This window comes from Antedon bifida, chromosome 6, assembly GCF_963402885.1.
Source record: "Antedon bifida chromosome 6, ecAntBifi1.1, whole genome shotgun sequence".
In the NCBI taxonomy this organism is placed as follows: Eukaryota; Metazoa; Echinodermata; class Crinoidea; order Comatulida; family Antedonidae; genus Antedon; species Antedon bifida.
Genome location: NC_136231.1, coordinates 7886166 through 7904465, shown reverse-complemented (window position 1 = coordinate 7904465; position 18300 = coordinate 7886166).

Here is an 18300-nt window from a genome sequence, read left to right as displayed (position 1 = left end):
GTTTACTAATTAAATTGAGTTAGATAATTAGTTATTGACAATTAAAACGAATTTAGGTTCAACGATTTGCCCCAAATATGGGTTTTTTCCGATCGTGGTATACATCTTTATATCTTGAAAATACCCGCACACAATAATACGAGGATGCTTCTCATCCTACGGTAATTGTTTTTAATAGCTGAAAACCGGTTGAACAGCTCGAGTACAGAATCATAATGTTGAAGACAGGCCGATTTTCTAAAAAAAATACTAGTTTGATAGATTTAATATACGTTTATACAAATGTATTGAAACATTGGAACATTCCAATCTGTATTTTTGAAGCTTCAAATTGCACGGTAAATAGATTGCGCATTATTTAGACAAATGCTTAGATTAGAAATAGTGTCGGGTATTGTTTACAGAACAGTAAAATTAATCAACACTAAGAGTGGCTTTCGGATATTTTAGATCCATGACCGATAAATAATGATCAAAACTGGGAGTGTAGTTAGGCTTATAAGAATTAAACTAGGTCATTTTTTTGCGGCTATAGCTCACGTTTTCGGTAACGATCCAACCAGCGAATTAATTAGGCCTACTGATGTGTGCATGGTTACATAAACAAGAATACAAAATAAACTTTATTAGGCCTACTCATACAACATCAAATAAAAAGTTATGAAATCAAATGATTATCGTAGAGTATATAATAGACATCATGCAGTTAAACTAAGTCTCATTTGAGGCTTAGGGAGTGTGAGTTATTGAACCATATATGGCACTAAGTCAGGATTGAACCCCGGACCTTGGGATTGGAAGGCAAACACCAACTTCCATGATACAGCTCCACTCCAATGGCTGTCAATGGTGAAAACATAACGGCACACAACATAACATAAACATGCTTCGTAGTTTCTTTTCTCCAACTACAATTTGGTTTTAATTACTTATGTAAACAGCTTGATTACATCATTTTACAGACAAACGAAACTTTATAGTATGCATTTTCATAAATAAGTGAATAAACATATACATATTTGTGTTTTCATTGACGAGGTTGTAATACTAACTTCAGTAACTATTACAGTACTTATTTGTCATACGACACAAGACAAGTGTATCTGATAGGTACGTACATTTATTCGAAAAAATAAGTCTATATAAAGATCCCTTAGGCGTCATAAATCACGGCCCAACAAATCAGTACTCCTGAAGATAACTGAATTCTTTTTTAAGGATCTTATAAACCATAAAGTTAGCTTGCTAGGCCTATATCACATTTCTGTTATGGTACCTAATCCAATCGGTTTCTGTTTATCACTATATAAGTATACACCTGTGGGTGAATAGCAGATCACTCGACAACAAATTACTTACTTATATCACAGTTTGTACCAGTGTAGCCTGGAGAACACAGACAGGAATATCCACCAACCAAATCATTACATACACCATTGACGCATGGGTTCGGGGAACAATCGTTACTATCTATGAAATTAGAAAACATAAACGAAACTTTTAAACGCTAAAAATGTTTACGAAAGAGATGTAAATCCGACGTTTTAAATTCCACTGACCATATGATGACGTCACAAAATCCAATAGACAACATTTTTATATGAATTCTGATCTACAATTTAACAGCTTTCATTAAAAGTTTTAATCATGAGAATCACTTTTCATATGGTGAAGTCAAAACATCCGGTAGGTACACATTTTTACATTAATTCATATCTACAACTCATCAACTTCCAATAAAAAATTTTCAAAAATTGGAGGACACCAGCCATATTCTGGTTAGAAAACATTTCACAGATTTGCATTAAATTACGCATTTTTAAACACACGATTATTCAAGTTCAACGTGTACCTGCGCCGTTATTTTGCAATTAAAGTTCATCAAAATTAATGAAATCTGCTACAGATGATATGAAACGCAAAAATCAATTACAAAAACGACCTTTCTATGTTGCTTACGATCTGCGTGCGCAAAAGTGCGCGCGCATTGTAAAAAAATCGAAAATGTTTATAATGACCTGAAACGCGCAGAAATTGATTTTTCGCAATATAAAATTTTAATGGTGCGTGCGCGCGTAATTTCTTGTGCAATAAGCCATTTTTATTCGATATAAGGTCGACGAAGCCTTATATAAATTATGATTTTTTGAAGTTTCAATAAAAAAGTTACCAATACCGGATAACCAATAAAGATTTCATACAATAACATTAGGTGATACTTTTATTCTAAATGATAACCTAATTATACGACCGACTACGGCGAAGTTATTTTAGCAAGCCTAATATTATAATATTACTATTGAAAAAAAATTGCAAAAAGCATACAGTATAAGTATACATCTTTAAGACATTACCAGACAAACAATACATATATTATAATTGGACACCAGAAATGAAGATATGCCACAATTCGCAATTATTAAAAAAATAAGACTAAAACGATATATAATAACATGATTAAAATTTATTAAATTATTGCATTATAACTGTTTTTCGAAATTAATAGTAGTAGAGGATTCATAAGCCACGAACATGAAAAACAGCTACATAAAAGACCGCAAAAAGTAATGAATTAACAAAAAAACTGTATTTATTTATTTATTTCATTTCCCAACCAACAGTGAACTCATGGTTCACCACTTACAGGAGGGAACACAGACAAACACGTACACATACAATAACAAATATTATACTAAACTACTAAACAATGTTATGAAACTTACGGAGATTATTAATAAAAATATCTAACGCAGGGTTTCTTAAAGATGTATTGTCCCACAAAAACATGAAAAATGAAGATTAATTAAATCGGACTTCGAATATTTTTTTTTGTAGTTTTAATAAAATTAAACACTTCCATAGAAACAAAAAACGAAAAAAAATATCACTTATAAAATGACAAAATAAATGGTTAAATTTAACCAAAAATCCATCGGCTGACAGCCAATTTGACCATTTTTTGCTTTAAATTACATTTTTTTCAGGTAAATACATTTTTTAAATCCAATTTTTGGTTAAAGTGGACAACTATGATGTTACATTAAAATGGAATATTAAAAAAAAAGTTGTTAAAGAATTATTTTTTCAGAGGGACAATACATCTTTAAAGTAAAAGAATTATAAGTTTGACTTAATCTACTAATAAAACCATTTTTTTAAAATTTACTCTACTAAAAGGAATATGGAATGTAGGATTTCTTCTAAGACGACGACAAGGGACTCTAAGACTAACTAAGTTACAGTCTAATAAAGAATTAAAACATTTATACAAAAACACAAGATCAAAAAGGCTAACTTTTCTAGCGGTTTTGCTTTATCGTTTTGATTTAGCTTTTCGCTTTTTTTTGTATCTCCATTGAGATCCAGCCACTGATACCCACAGCATTGTCATTTTTTTCAGTGAAAAAAAGCGAAAAGCTAAATCAAAACGATAAAGTAAAACAGCCAGAAAAGTTAGCAGAGCTTTCGGGCAACACTAGCCCTTCATCGGTGCAAGTGAAGAAATTTGGATAAAGTCATGGCATAAGAACTGGCAAGTGCTGCCTGGGTGGACAGGAATATATATATTAATATTATACACATTTTAGACAGACGGAAGGCTAATTTAGATTACTGTGACTTCTAGATTGTGAGTTATAGAGGTTCACTGTCTCTTTAAGTCAAGGAACTATAAACAAATAATATTTATAAGCAAACAAGAAACTAAAATTAAATTTTAAAGACGATTAAAGTAAATCAACTATCGTAATTGATACCATAGAGCACTTCCTATTGATATTGCAATTTTACAAGTTTAAATCGCACTATTGCTAATGAGCTCAACTAAATTTAAACAACACCAAACATCGTAATAATGGCATAACTATACTTAGACTGGATTGCAGCGGTAAGGTATCATGATGAAAAATAAATACACAGAACTTACTTTGAGTTTGAGGGAATGCTCGGACATGAGCAACTCCGATAACTACAAATAGAACGAACAGGCTGTTCTTGAGGAGTAACATCTTGTTTGTAAGTTGTAGGTCACTTATCAAGAGAATCAAACTTATCAATTTGTACGATACCAGAGTAACGGCTCCTTTTATAACAATTCGTCTTTTAGTAGAGTGAATGGCTTCTTATTATTTTTCCAGGTAGGTATTACAACAACAATATGTGGCAAAAATATAAAACCAAAATGATAGACATGTGACATATGCAAGAATTCATGTTTTTGGAAACGGTATAATAAATCATTTAAGTGTGAAGAATGATTTTATTAATGGTATTATTATACATATTGTTTGCGTTATTTACGTCACTAAATTGTTTACAGTAGGTAAAAGGTAATTATACAATAAGGTAGCAAATAAATAGGATCACTTTTGTAAGAATTCGTCTTCAAAATATGTTTTGAAGTAAATAACCAACTATCTGGGTACAATATGGGTTTCCAGGTAAAATATTACGACAAAATCACGGACGAATGTCGAATAATAATGAATAGTTATTTGCAAGTTTGGAAACTTTCCAACAATATTTATACAATATATGTCATGTCAAAAACCTATCGTGTGATATTATGATTAGCATTATTATTGCTTACAATAAGGCACTGATGAAGGGCTAGTGTTGCCCGAAAGCTTTGCCAATATTTCTGGCTGTTTTACTTTATCGTTTTGATTTAGGTTTTCGCTTATTTTTTTTGTATCTCCATTGTGATCCAGCCACTGATATCGACATCATTGTCATTTTTTCAGTAATTTGACTTTATATATATATATATATATAATTAATTTGAAACGATAAAGATGAGGAAATCTGTAAGAATAAGAAAAAGTCGCCCCAACCGAGACTCGAACTCGGACCTTCTGCTTGATATGCAGTTGTCCTAACCATTAGACCACTGGGGCTTTCATGGTATTGTTCAAACTCGATTGGATAGCGATTCTTTAACATTCTCGGCGTGGTACGTCGGAACAGCACTAGTCTTTATTTGTACGCGCGCACCAGAGATCAAATTGATACGCCCTCATCTTTCAGTATTTTTATTCACGAGACGAGATCTCCGATGAGATACTTTTATATATATAAACAAATCAGAACAGTAATTCTAAACCGCCCGGTGATATACTGTATTTAATTAATTAATTTGAAACGATAAAGATGAGGAAATCTGTGAGAATGAGAAAAAGTCGCCCCAACTGAGACTCGAACTCGGACCTTCTGCTTGATATGCCTGATTTGTTTATACTCATTACCCTCAATCACCCAAATAAAAATTTAAAAAATAATTCAAATACTTAAATAACACGCAAAGATCAAATTTCATTTTCGTTGTTGTTAAAAACAAAATTTATTTCAATACACATTCTATTGCAATACACTTTACAAAACATAATAAGAATAATAATACTTTAACAGATAAGAAAAAAAGAAAAGAAAAATAACTCAAAACATTTAATAACATTACAAATAATTGAAAAAGATGGTAACTACATACAATTATACATTTTTGAAAAAAGGTTGTAATCACTTGAAACGATTTTTATCAGTGAGTTAAATTCATTGACGTTCATAACAGCAGGTTAAAATGTTTAAATGCCCATTCAAAGTGGGTACTACCATTGTCGACGAGATTTAAACATAAGATAGCTTGATAACACCTGTGAAGAAGTTCAAGTTTTGGTAAGTTACAAATGTCGTGGTCTTCTTCTGTACATCTTATTTGATATCTGCCGTACAGGCAACCCAAACAGTAAAGTTTTTTCATATCATTCATCACAGCTATGAATGCCGATATGTATGTTCGTTTAACTGTTTCCTTTATCATTAACCATTCTCTTTGGTTAGAACTTGTCATCGCCTTCACTTCTTCCGTCAACTGGTCTATGGCTATTTCATAGATGAACACATCGTCGTCTAGTTCTGAATTATCTTCTGTCAGATAGTTTAAGTTGTCTTCTATGGTTTTGGTTTCATCGAAGAGTATTTTTCCTCGGTCGAGATTATACGTGGGTATAGAACATCCTCTTCTGGTGTAATATCTTCCTCCATTAGTTCCATCTCTTTAGAATCCATCGTTAATTCTATCGGAACGTTTTCTTCTTCTGAATGGATTGAAAAATCGGCTTCCCTCTCTAGTTCTTCAAAACCTTTTAAATTCTAATAGTTCATATTCTTCTTCTGAATCAGGTAGCGTTGTTAAGTCAATCAGTTCAATTGCAGCGACTTCTTCTTCCTGCATGGTTAAGTCGATAATTTCAATTACTTCGTTGACGAAATTCATAGTGATTTTTTTAACTGGCTAAAGTGTCTGAAGAAAAATAGTATGTCTGATAGGTTACAGCGTTGTAGAATGGTTAAATGTTACAGCATATCGTCGTGTTATATACAGCTTCCATGGATTAAAAATAACATTCGGCATTTACTAAAACTGTTTCATCCCTTGTCTCATTTTCACAGATCCTGTCGAAGCGCTGTGTTTCATTTGTTTCAAAATTAGCTTCCCCAATGTCATTCAATTTAAAAAATGTCCGATCCAAGATCATCAATCCGTTCTGTTTTCCAAAAGATTACATTGTAATTACGGAAACTGTTTTAACCAATCGTAATTGTCATTCTTGTAGCTTTTTTTGGTCCGTGTTTCTAGCATTTCATTGTCATTCATGTTTACACCGGTTCCACAATCTTCACATCCATTCAACTCTTCAATCATTTCATCGACCATGTCCTTTTGTTCCATTAGATCTCTCCACTGCATCAATGTTAAATTAATACCTTTCTTGCCTAATTTACATTTACCATCTGGTTCTGATTGATAGTATTCTCGGATACAAACGTACATATTATCATCACGTCAAGTTTAATACGTTTAGTAGCTGTAACTGTAATTCGATTATCATTCTTAAAAAGTGATTCTTTACCACCGGTCGACAATCTTGTTGAAAAGAAGCGCTAGTATTTGGTTCATCTTCTACTCTCTGTCTCTTGCTAGACCTCATAACTCACTGCATAGTAGCCTTAGCCTTATCGGCTATTTTAGAATCGGTGTAATCGACTGTTGGTTTGTAGAAGTTCATACTGATGAAAACTGTATTAAATTCTCTTAATCAAGATTGTAGAAGTGAGTTCAGCGCTTTGAAAACTGATACTTTGAAATCGGCACTTCACTTGCTAATGAAATTCCCAATAGTAACAGATCATTTAAATACTTCTTACCCAACTCTACCCCTAACTCAATATTCTTTACTCCAGTCAATGAGGCCGAAGTTTTTAAAATCATTTCTACTTTTAAAAACAACAAATCACCCGGTATTGATGATTTTCAAACCAAGCCCATTAAACATATTGCCGATCTCTTTCTTTTCCACTTACTCATATTTTTAATCTTGCTTTATCAAAGGGTGTTTTCCCAGACAGGATGAAGTTTGCGCGCGTTATCCCTATCTACAAATCTGGAAGCAAATCTGATTTCTCTAACTATCGCCCCATATCTGTCCTTTCTATTTTCTCTAAAGCTTTAGAAAGGGTAATCTACGATCGTACATTTTCATTTATCTCAAAACATGACATTCTTCACAAAAATCAATACGGCTTTAGAAAAGGACACAACACACCCATGGCTCTCATTGACTTAACAAACAAAATTGTTGACGCATTTGAAAGTGGTCATCTAGCCATCGGCGTTTTTTTAGATTTGTCGAAGGCATTCGACACAATAGACCACAATGTACTTTTATTTAAATTATCCTATTATGGAATCAGAGAGCCTGCATATGATCTTTTCAAAAGTTACCTTACCAATCGTTTTCAATGTACCATGTATTCTAATTCTGTCTCCAACTTCAATCCTGTACTTGTGGTGTTCCCCAAGGCTCTCTTCTTGGCCCCATGCTATTTATTCTATATATTAATGACATCTATCTTTCTTCTTCAATTCTTAACTTTTTTCTATATGTTGAAGACACCACTGTTTATTACTCTGACCCTGATATTCAAACCTTATTTAATACTGTTAATACCAATCTGACCCTCATGTCTCAATACTTTTCAGCTAACAAACTTTCTCTTAACCACAAAAAATGTAACTTCATCCTGTTTGAGACCCCTCAGAAAATTAAAAACATTGATACTGCAAACTATAACATTTCGATTAACAATCATGACATTCCCTCAGTCCAATCTGCTACATTTTTAGGAGTTCATCTAGACAGTCGACTTTCATGGAAAAATCATATCAATTTTGTTGAGAATAAAATTTCAAAAAGTCTGGGCATCATCACTAGACTTTCTTTTTTTTACCCCCTAACATTCTTCATATTCTTTACTGCTCAATTATCCTGCCTTATCTTAACTATATTAACAATATATTGCAATTATTGCAATATTGTCTGGCGCAACTCTTAACCTTCCAATATTAAAAAACTTCAAACTCTTTAAAAAAAAGGCCATCAGGGTAATACCTGGCGCCCCACCCCTGTCTCATTCATCTCATTTTTTCTAAGCTTCACCTTCTCAAAGTCCTTGATATCAATCTAACCCAACAAGGCTCTTTCATCTTTTCTTCTATTATTCTAACCTTCCAAAACATCTTTGCTCCATGTTCACTCCTAATTCTGTAATTCATTATCATCATACCCGTATTAGTTCAAAATTACATATTCCAACCCATAAAACCAACCACTTCAACACAACATTAGGTATTCCGGACCCACTTTTTGGAACGATCTGCCACTCCCCATCTTAAACTCCGTTTCCAGTAAATCATTTTTATCTAAACTTAAAAGTCACCTTATTTCCAAATATTAACTATTTTTGGTCAATTTTTTATTTATTTATTTTTTTTTTTATTATTCTTTTTTGATTGTCTGTGTAAATAATATGTACGCCCTCAACAGAATGTGTTTTCATCTTTCTTGTACCCTCTTCTTTCTAAAATCTTTTATATATATTGTACATTGTAATCAGTTTTTTTATTCCAAAGGAGTAAATAAATGTTGCTTTGAATTGAATTGAATACTGATAATTTAACTATACATTCACCCTACATTTATACTAAACAAAATAATGTATACATGTCAGTTGTAGCGTCCTTTTTTGTTTTATTTTAAAAGGAAACAAAGAATTCTTTATGTAAAACGTAAACCATTTAAATGAAAATGAAACTTAATTTAAAGTTAGAAATAATTATTATTTATTTTTGAAAAATAGTGAAACTAACATATTGCTTGACGTTACACCATTCATTCATTGCGAAGCTCCATTGTTATAATTTCCGGAAGAAATTAAGTACATGTCTGTATAGTTCAATCAAGACATACTTATTATATCACTTCATTATATTCTTATCTTTTTATTTTTGTCGTTGTTATAAAATACCAGTATTAATTATATGTCGGTCTAGTTCTATCAAAACACCCTTATCCACGAAGCTGTGTCCCCTATGGACCAGTACTGTTATCAAATTAATTAGCCTAGGACTGTTCTTTGTCTCGCTGAGAAGAAGGGTGAAGTAACTCTAACCTCGCAACTGACAGCCCCTGGGTAGTTAACTGACCGTTTTCCACATTCCTATCCTGAGCTGGATCTGATTCACTGTGGAAGATGTGTAGAATGGTTACCTCTCGCATTGTTTCTTTGCAGATTTTCAATTAGGACGGACTTTTCTGAGTTTACCTCAAATCCTCCTAATTAATCAGTCTCGATTGCTACCAGGCACTTGACCCCATCAGAACACTGGGCTCAGCCTTTATAAAATTGGGAGGAGTGTAGCGAAAACCCCATTATATAATAATGGGTCGACCAAAGGTGTGACCCGAGGTCACGTGCGTTACTGACCGGTGCCGTAGCGGCCTCTTTGAACGCATGACATTGGACGGGACGGACGTAAATCGTGACTACACTGTATAAGTATCAGCTCTACGCACGTTCCCTGGTGTTAGATATACATTAGCCTATAGCCAGCAGGGTTGGTAACGGGACGATTCGGCCCTGAGACGATTCGGCCCGGGATGATTCGGCCCTGGGACGATTCGGCCCGGGACTATTCGGCACACTTACATTTATCGGCTTTGATGCATTTTATAAGCATAAAATAAGCTTTTTTCCCCAAACTTTATTTTCAGAGAGACTATGGGTAGTACTACTAGGGATAAAGATGCAATAAAGCAAACATTTAAAAAAAAATTGTCGAAAATGATCATTTTTTAGTCACGCGAACGATGTTAACAAGTTACGCCCTCTGTTGGCCGCTTGGCGAATGCACAATGCACAGGGACGATTCGGCCCTGAGACGATTCGGCCCGGGACTATTCGGCCCACTTTTGGTGGGACGATTCGGCCCACTTTTGGGCCGAAACATCCCACTTTGTAGGCCGAAACGTCTCACTTTAGACCAAATTCATATTCATTTTTGTGGGTATTTAAAGTTTTTAAAGGTGTTTAACAATCCGTATTTTATTGATATTGACAATTTTGATATAATATATACAATAAATTACTAAAAAAACGTAATTTTATATTCAATTTATTACTTCGAAAATCTTGTTTATTTCGTGTATTCGCCAAGCGGCCAACAGAGGGCGTAACTTGTTTACATCGTTCACGTGACTAAAAATTGATCATTTTCGACAATGTTTTCAAAATGTTTGCTTTATTGCATCTTTATCCCTAGTAGTACTACCTCATAGTCTCTCTGGAAATAAAATTTGGGGAAAAAGCTTATTTTATGCTTATAAAATGGATATCAAAGCCGATAAATTTAAGTGAGCCGAAACTTCTCAGGGCCGAATCGTCCCGGGCCGAATCGTCCCAGCGCCGAATCGTCCCGTTACCGCCTAGCTAGTACTAAGGGACTGCTCACCGGGTAGCCATACGCACACAGCAACGTAATTAAGGTACGTCTAGTCCTCCTAGGCTGGCCTGAGTGTTTATCACTACCAGCAGCCACACATCGGAGTAGACTGTTCGTACTCTTCTGGGTATAACACCACATCTCGGCTACTAGAGGCGGAAAGAGACCAGTCCCGCCTAAAAGGTAAGCTGGTACGCTTTGTGTAATAATTGTAGTAGCTTCGCACTCTCGGCCGATTTACAACATTGGCGCTGCGAGCAGGGTTCGAACCTGCGCGGGAAGATCCCAACTTTATTATTTATTTTTTAATTAATCAAATAGGCCTACTCATGCACGTGCATACATAGTTATCTCCTTTTAAAATTGCCGACAATACATGATGTCATGTAACTATCAAATTAAATAATACCTAAATTGTTATATATCCGAAACACCTATTGTTTTATACTTCCTTAGTCATTTACTTTTCAGTACTTTGTACAACTGAACTACAAGTTGTACAATTTAAATTATACAGCATATAGTAGACAACATACTGAATTAACCCCACTTTTTTTAACAACACAACAAGATAGCATGTAACTAATTTAAATTATATACGGTAAATACCTCGATTGTTATATACCCCAAAATACAATACCTATTGTTTCATACTTCCTAGGAATTTGTTTTTTCAGTAATTTATACAATTGACTAATATTTACAATTTGAAAAACAGCCTATAAACGGACTATAAACGCTATTTAACTACTACAGTTTATACCAGTGTAGCCTTGAGAACAAACGCAGATGTATCCATCAGGGGTTCGCCAAACAATCATCGATATCTTTTAAAGTAAATTCGATTTTCATAAAACAAAAAATAAACTGAATCTATCTATCCGAAAAGACTCGTTCTACCGCCAGAACCATGGGGCGAGTGAGTCTCGAACCCTTGCCGATTTTATTGCTACGTAATTACGGTTCCACTGTCTTAACCGCTCGGCAATTACTTTACTTACCTATGTCACAGTTGATTCCTGTATAGCCCTGGAAACAAGAACAAACATAACCACCAACCAAATCAAAACATTGCCCATTTGCACATGGATTTCCAAAACAATCATCATCATCTAAAAAAACATTTATAATGAAGTTTTTAAAACACTATGTGTTCGTACAGATTCTTGATTTTCACAAATTGTGATAAAGATTAGATGTTCGAAATTAGACAAAGAAAACTGGTCGTAGGTAGGGACAAAACGTGTTTACTATAAGAAACTAAAAAAAACAAGACAGTTAGTTACAGGTAGTGGTAGTGATGTAGAGGAGGGTGGTGGTGGAACAAAAGTCGGTAGAGGAAGTCGGTTATTGTATTCTATTGACAGTTTTCAAGGAAAAATACAAGAAGAAAATAAAACCAGAAAAATGGCGAATCTCATTTTTCGCTGTTAAAATCATAACTTATTTCTACTCCTTATATGGTTACGATATTCTAATACTCACTTGTTTCACAATTCCTCCCTGAATACCCCGTTTGGCATGCGCAAAAATAATCATTAATCAAGTCTGTACATTGACCACCATTCAAACATGGGTTTGGAGAACAATCATTGACATCTATAAAGCAAAATTATAAATTATTATTATAAACGTCATAAAACCACTTAACCCATTGCATTTTTTAAATTTGATATTTCATCGATGAATAAAACTACGTCGATGTATACGATTGCATTGATCCGTTATTACATTTTGCACTGACTTACTTGTATCACAGTTTTGACCGATAAACCCAGCGATGCATGTGCACAAATAACCACTGACAAAGTCTGTACATTGCCCTCCATTTTGACATGGGTTTGGAGAACAATCATCAGCATCTAAACGGCGAAACAAAAATTTAAATTATAGTATAAAAGAGGTGATAAGATAAAGTACTGTACATATGCATTTTTACTTATAGAATGAAAGTCAAGTTAGAGAAAGAATAATAAATCTATATAAATATTTTTTTTAAACATGGCAATCACAGGGGCAGGTTGACATTTGAAAAGTGGATTTTGCAAACTATTGGTGATGTACCAGCAGCGTAGTCAGGTCAAACATCTAGAGGACGTATGTCTTAAGGTTCGCATAATACTTACTTATATCACAGTTTATACCAGTGTAGCCTGGAGAACAAACGCAGATGTATCCATCAACCAAATCAGTACATACACCATTGACACATGGGTTCTCCAAACAATCATCGATATCTGTTAAAGAAATTTGATCTTCATAAAACAAAAAATAAACTGTATCTACCAGCAGCGTAATAAAGTCAAATCATTTAGGATGTATGTCTTAAGGTTCGCATAATACTTACTTATATCACAGTTTGTACCAGTGTAGTCTGGAGAACACAGGCAGAAATATCCACCAACCAAATCATTACATACACCATTGATACAGGTGTTCACCAAACAATCATCGATATCTGTTAAAGTAAATTCGATTTTCATAAAACAAAAAAATAAACTAAATCTATCTATCCGAAAAGACTCGTTCTACCACCAGAACCATGGGCTGAGTGAGTCTCGAACCCTTGCCGATTTTATTGCTACGTAATTACGGTTCCACTGTCTTAACCGCTCGGCCACTCACTCGGCCACTCACTTTACTTACCTATGTCACAGTTGATTCCTGTATAGCCCTGGAAACAAGAACAAACATAACCACCAACCAAATCAAAACATTGCCCATTTGCACATGGATTTCCAAAACAATCATCATCATCTAAAAAAACATTTATAATGAAGTTTTTAAAACACTATGTGTTCGTACAGATTCTTGATTTTCACAAATTGTGATAAAGATTAGATGTTCGAAATTAGACAAAGAAAACTGGTCGTAGGTAGGGACAAAACGTGTTTACTATAAGAAACTAAAAAAACAAGACAGTTAGTTACAGGTAGTGGTAGTGATGTATAGGAGGGTGGTGGTGGAACAAAAGTCGGTAGAGGAAGTCGGTTATTGTATTCTATTGACAGTTTTCAAGGAAAAATACAAGAAGAAAATAAAACCAGAAAAATGGCGAATCTCATTTTTTCGCTGTTAAAATCATAACTTATTTCTACTCCTTATATGGTTACGATATTCTAATACTCACTTGTTTCACAATTCCTCCCTGAATACCCCGTTTGGCATGCGCAAAAATAATCATTAATCAAGTCTGTACATTGACCACCATTCAAACATGGGTTTGGAGAACAATCATTGACATCTATAAAGCAAAATTATAAATTATTATTATAAACGTCATAAAACCACTTAACCCATTGCATTTTTTAAATTTGATATTTCATCGATGAATAAAACTACGTCGATGTATACGATTGCATTGATCCGTTATTACATTTTGCACTGACTTACTTGTATCACAGTTTTGACCGATAAACCCAGCGATGCATGTGCACAAATAACCACTGACAAAGTCTGTACATTGCCCTCCATTTTGACATGGGTTTGGAGAACAATCATCAGCATCTAAACGGCGAAACAAAAATTTAAATTATAGTATAAAAGAGGTGATAAGATAAAGTACTGTACATATGCATTTTTACTTATAGAATGAAAGTCAAGTTAGAGAAAGAATAATAAATCTATATAAATATTTTTTTTAAACATGGCAATCACAGGGGCAGGTTGACATTTGAAAAGTGGATTTTGCAAACTATTGGTGATGTACCAGCAGCGTAGTCAGGTCAAACATCTAGAGTACGTATGTCTTAAGGTTCGCATAATACTTACTTATATCACAGTTTATACCAGTGTAGCCTGGAGAACAAACGCAGATGTATCCATCAACCAAATCAGTACATACACCATTGACACATGGGTTCTCCAAACAATCATCGATATCTGTTAAAGAAATTTGATCTTCATAAAACAAAAAATAAACTGTATCTACCAGCAGCGTAATAAAGTCAAATCATTTAGGATGTATGTCTTAAGGTTCGCATAATACTTACTTATATCACAGTTTGTACCAGTGTAGTCTGGAGAACACAGGCAGAAATATCCACCAACCAAATCATTACATACACCATTGATACAGGTGTTCACCAAACAATCATCGATATCTGTTAAAGTAAATTCGATTTTCATAAAACAAAAAAATAAACTAAATCTATCTATCCGAAAAGACTCGTTCTACCACCAGAACCATGGGCTGAGTGAGTCTCGAACCCTTGCCGATTTTATTGCTACGTAATTACGGTTCCACTGTCTTAACCGCTCGGCCACTCACTCGGCCACTCACTTTACTTACCTATGTCACAGTTGATTCCTGTATAGCCCTGGAAACAAGAACAAACATAACCACCAACCAAATCAAAACATTGCCCATTTGCACATGGATTTCCAAAACAATCATCATCATCTAAAAAAAAACCAAGTAACCATGTAAATATTTATAACGAAGTTTTTGAAACACTGTGTTCGCACAGATTCTTGATTTTCACCAATTGTGATAAAGATTAGATATTCGAAATTAGACAAAGATAACTGGTCGTAGAAAAGGTGGTGACAAAAACGTGTTTAGTAAGAAACTAGAAAAACAAGACAGTTAGTTACAGCTTGTTGTGTTTGTGTTGTCCTGTAGCGTAACAGTGTATTTTTAAATATATTTGTTTATATTATTACTACTACTTGTCTGATCTAAAGTTAAGATTAAGATTTAAGTATTGTTTATTTGTATTTGATACAATTATTAGTTTATTTTGTACTGGCTTAAAGCTCTATATTGAGTTTATTTGGTCTTTTCCAGGCTTTGCATTCTTTATTTAATACTTTGAATTAATCTGGATAAATAACAAGTTTGATGTATTGTGAAATAAAAACGAATGAAAGAATGAACGAATGAGTGATTAAATTACTCCGGGTGCGCTTACGTGTTTGCGTTGCGATGTGTTCAAGTGAGATGCACGCTTTAGGATCTACACACAACGTAATCGTTGTAAATCATTTGGACTTACTAATTTGACATACTGTTCCTGCATAACCAAAAGGACATGTACAGAAAAAGAAATTGACCTCGTCATTGCACGTTCCACCATTATTACAAGGGTTAGATGCACATTCGTCGATATCTGTAATAAATATAATAATTTTTTAGTTTCAATTTATGAATTTGAGTACCTAGCTAAAATAACCAGTATTACGCTTTCAGTTAAACTCACTTGTTTGACAGTAAACACCACTGTAACCTGCTGCGCATGTGCAGATGTATCCACCAACAAGATCTGTGCATAAGCCTCCGTTCAAACACGGATTTTAGAAACAATCGTTGAAATCTGTACAACCAATTAGTGTTTGTTTATTACTTTTGTATGTGTCGCAAATATGTAATAATAACCAAAACAGGATAATATATGGTAATCTTCCGCTCCCAATGTAAATGCACATTCATTAATATCTTGATAAAACAAAATTAATAAAAAATTCATTTTTCGTTAAATCACCACAAAATGAAATGTGCAATGATGTCGGAAAAGTGTACACAGCCAGTAAAGCTGTACACAATCGGTAACATTCACACAATTGGTAGAATACACACATTGAGTAAATTTAATTAAAGACCCATTCCCTACGTTTTTTAGATCTAATTTAAGATCACAAACTATATTTAATGTAAAAATAATACTATATGGTCCTATTGCGATAACTTTTTTCGTCTTTAAATGGTTAAAAATGTGAAAAATAAGTCGATTCTAATAATTATAGCGGCCCGCTATAAATCCTAAAATGCATTGCGCGCGAATTGATATTTTTGTTTTTCTTCTGTAATTCACCCACTTTTCGATCAATCGTGAGGCCAAAACAAATGGAGGACTCCTAACTTTTCAGCGAAAATACCGGGTTTTCCCCAATTTGTATCAACGGAGTCTGGCAAAATTAGAAAGACAATTAATGCAGCAACTATACAACGTCAGGCTAGGTATATAGCTAGCGTACGATGTTCGTACGCAGGCCCGTAGCCAGGGGGGTTTTATGGTTCGGGCGAACCCCCCTTTACAGCGAACCCTGTTCTATGAAGTATAATGTGTCATCATCATCATAGAGGATTATAGTGAATTTAATATATTACACTATAATATCTATGGTATCATGTACTGTAGTTTACATTAGGCCTATAGCATTCAATTATTTTTTTCTAGACCACCAGCCGATACGTAGGCCTACTCAACTGTATCAATACCACCTATTTACATTGATATATTTAGTTTCCTCAACAAATTGCTGTAAATAAATATAGATAGAGCTATCAGGGGCAGTCGCAAGACTATTTCAAGAGGGTTGCCCAAAGACTCCAGGGCTGTAGACACTGAGCAAGCAAATTGTTAAATGACATCCTTAGATGGCCGCAAATGGTACTCTCGCACATAAAATTCATGATAAATTTTTTATCGTTCAATGCGAACGTCACATGGAAGTCCCCGATGAAGGTACTTTTGGTACGGTAATACATTCCTTTTTTTTTTTCTCTTTCGTGGGGGCAACCCACTTTTATTTCATTCTTCATATTACACATTGTAGTTATATATAGAAATTGTATAAAATGTCATTAAAATAAAGTTTTAAATATATATATATATAAATAAAAAATTAAAATAATAATGAAACAATTAAAAATTAATACATGTAATTTTAAGAAATACAAGTTAATAATTTTCTTTTTACGTTACCCCATTTCTTTTTTGCCTTGTTTATGTTACAAGCATATTGATTCTCTATAAGATTTTTTAGCTCACATCGGAACAAGTTCCAGACGACTTTTGATCTCATTTTTTAATGCTTTTCTAATGATTTAATAAAATTTGTTTTATAAATACAAAAAGTAAACAATGATAATAATTCATTGACATTTTCACTTTTTGTTCCAATAACAATGTCTAGCCAATCATGTACGGTTTCTTCAAGTGTATAGCATTTTATAATCATGTTGTTAAATTTTGTCCATACTTTTTGGATACTTTTACATTTCAGAAGCATGTGCTGTCTCAATTTCGTTTTGGCAGTGTTCGCACATTTCTTCAGGAGATATTTTCCATATCTTCATTCGTTGTTTACATGCCAGAATCCGATGTAGCAGTTTAAAATTAAATGGTGCTACTTTTGTTACATGTTTCATGCTATAGACTTTTTTTAACCATATTTTATTCCACTTAAAGTTCACATTTCTAAATTCCGTTTCCCATTTCGATTGACAAAATGGAGTAATAGATATATTGTTTATAATGTGTTTATAATAAAAAGAATTTTTATACTGTTTACAATATATTGTTTGTATTTCTTGTTTGTCTCTCTCTTTTTTATTGTTTATAAATATTTTCTTCCAATTTGAGGGAATTGCATTTACAATCTTAAAATATTCAATTATTCCATTTTGTTGCTCTGAAAGGGTAGTTATCAATTCTGTCGGAGTCATTAATCTGTGATTA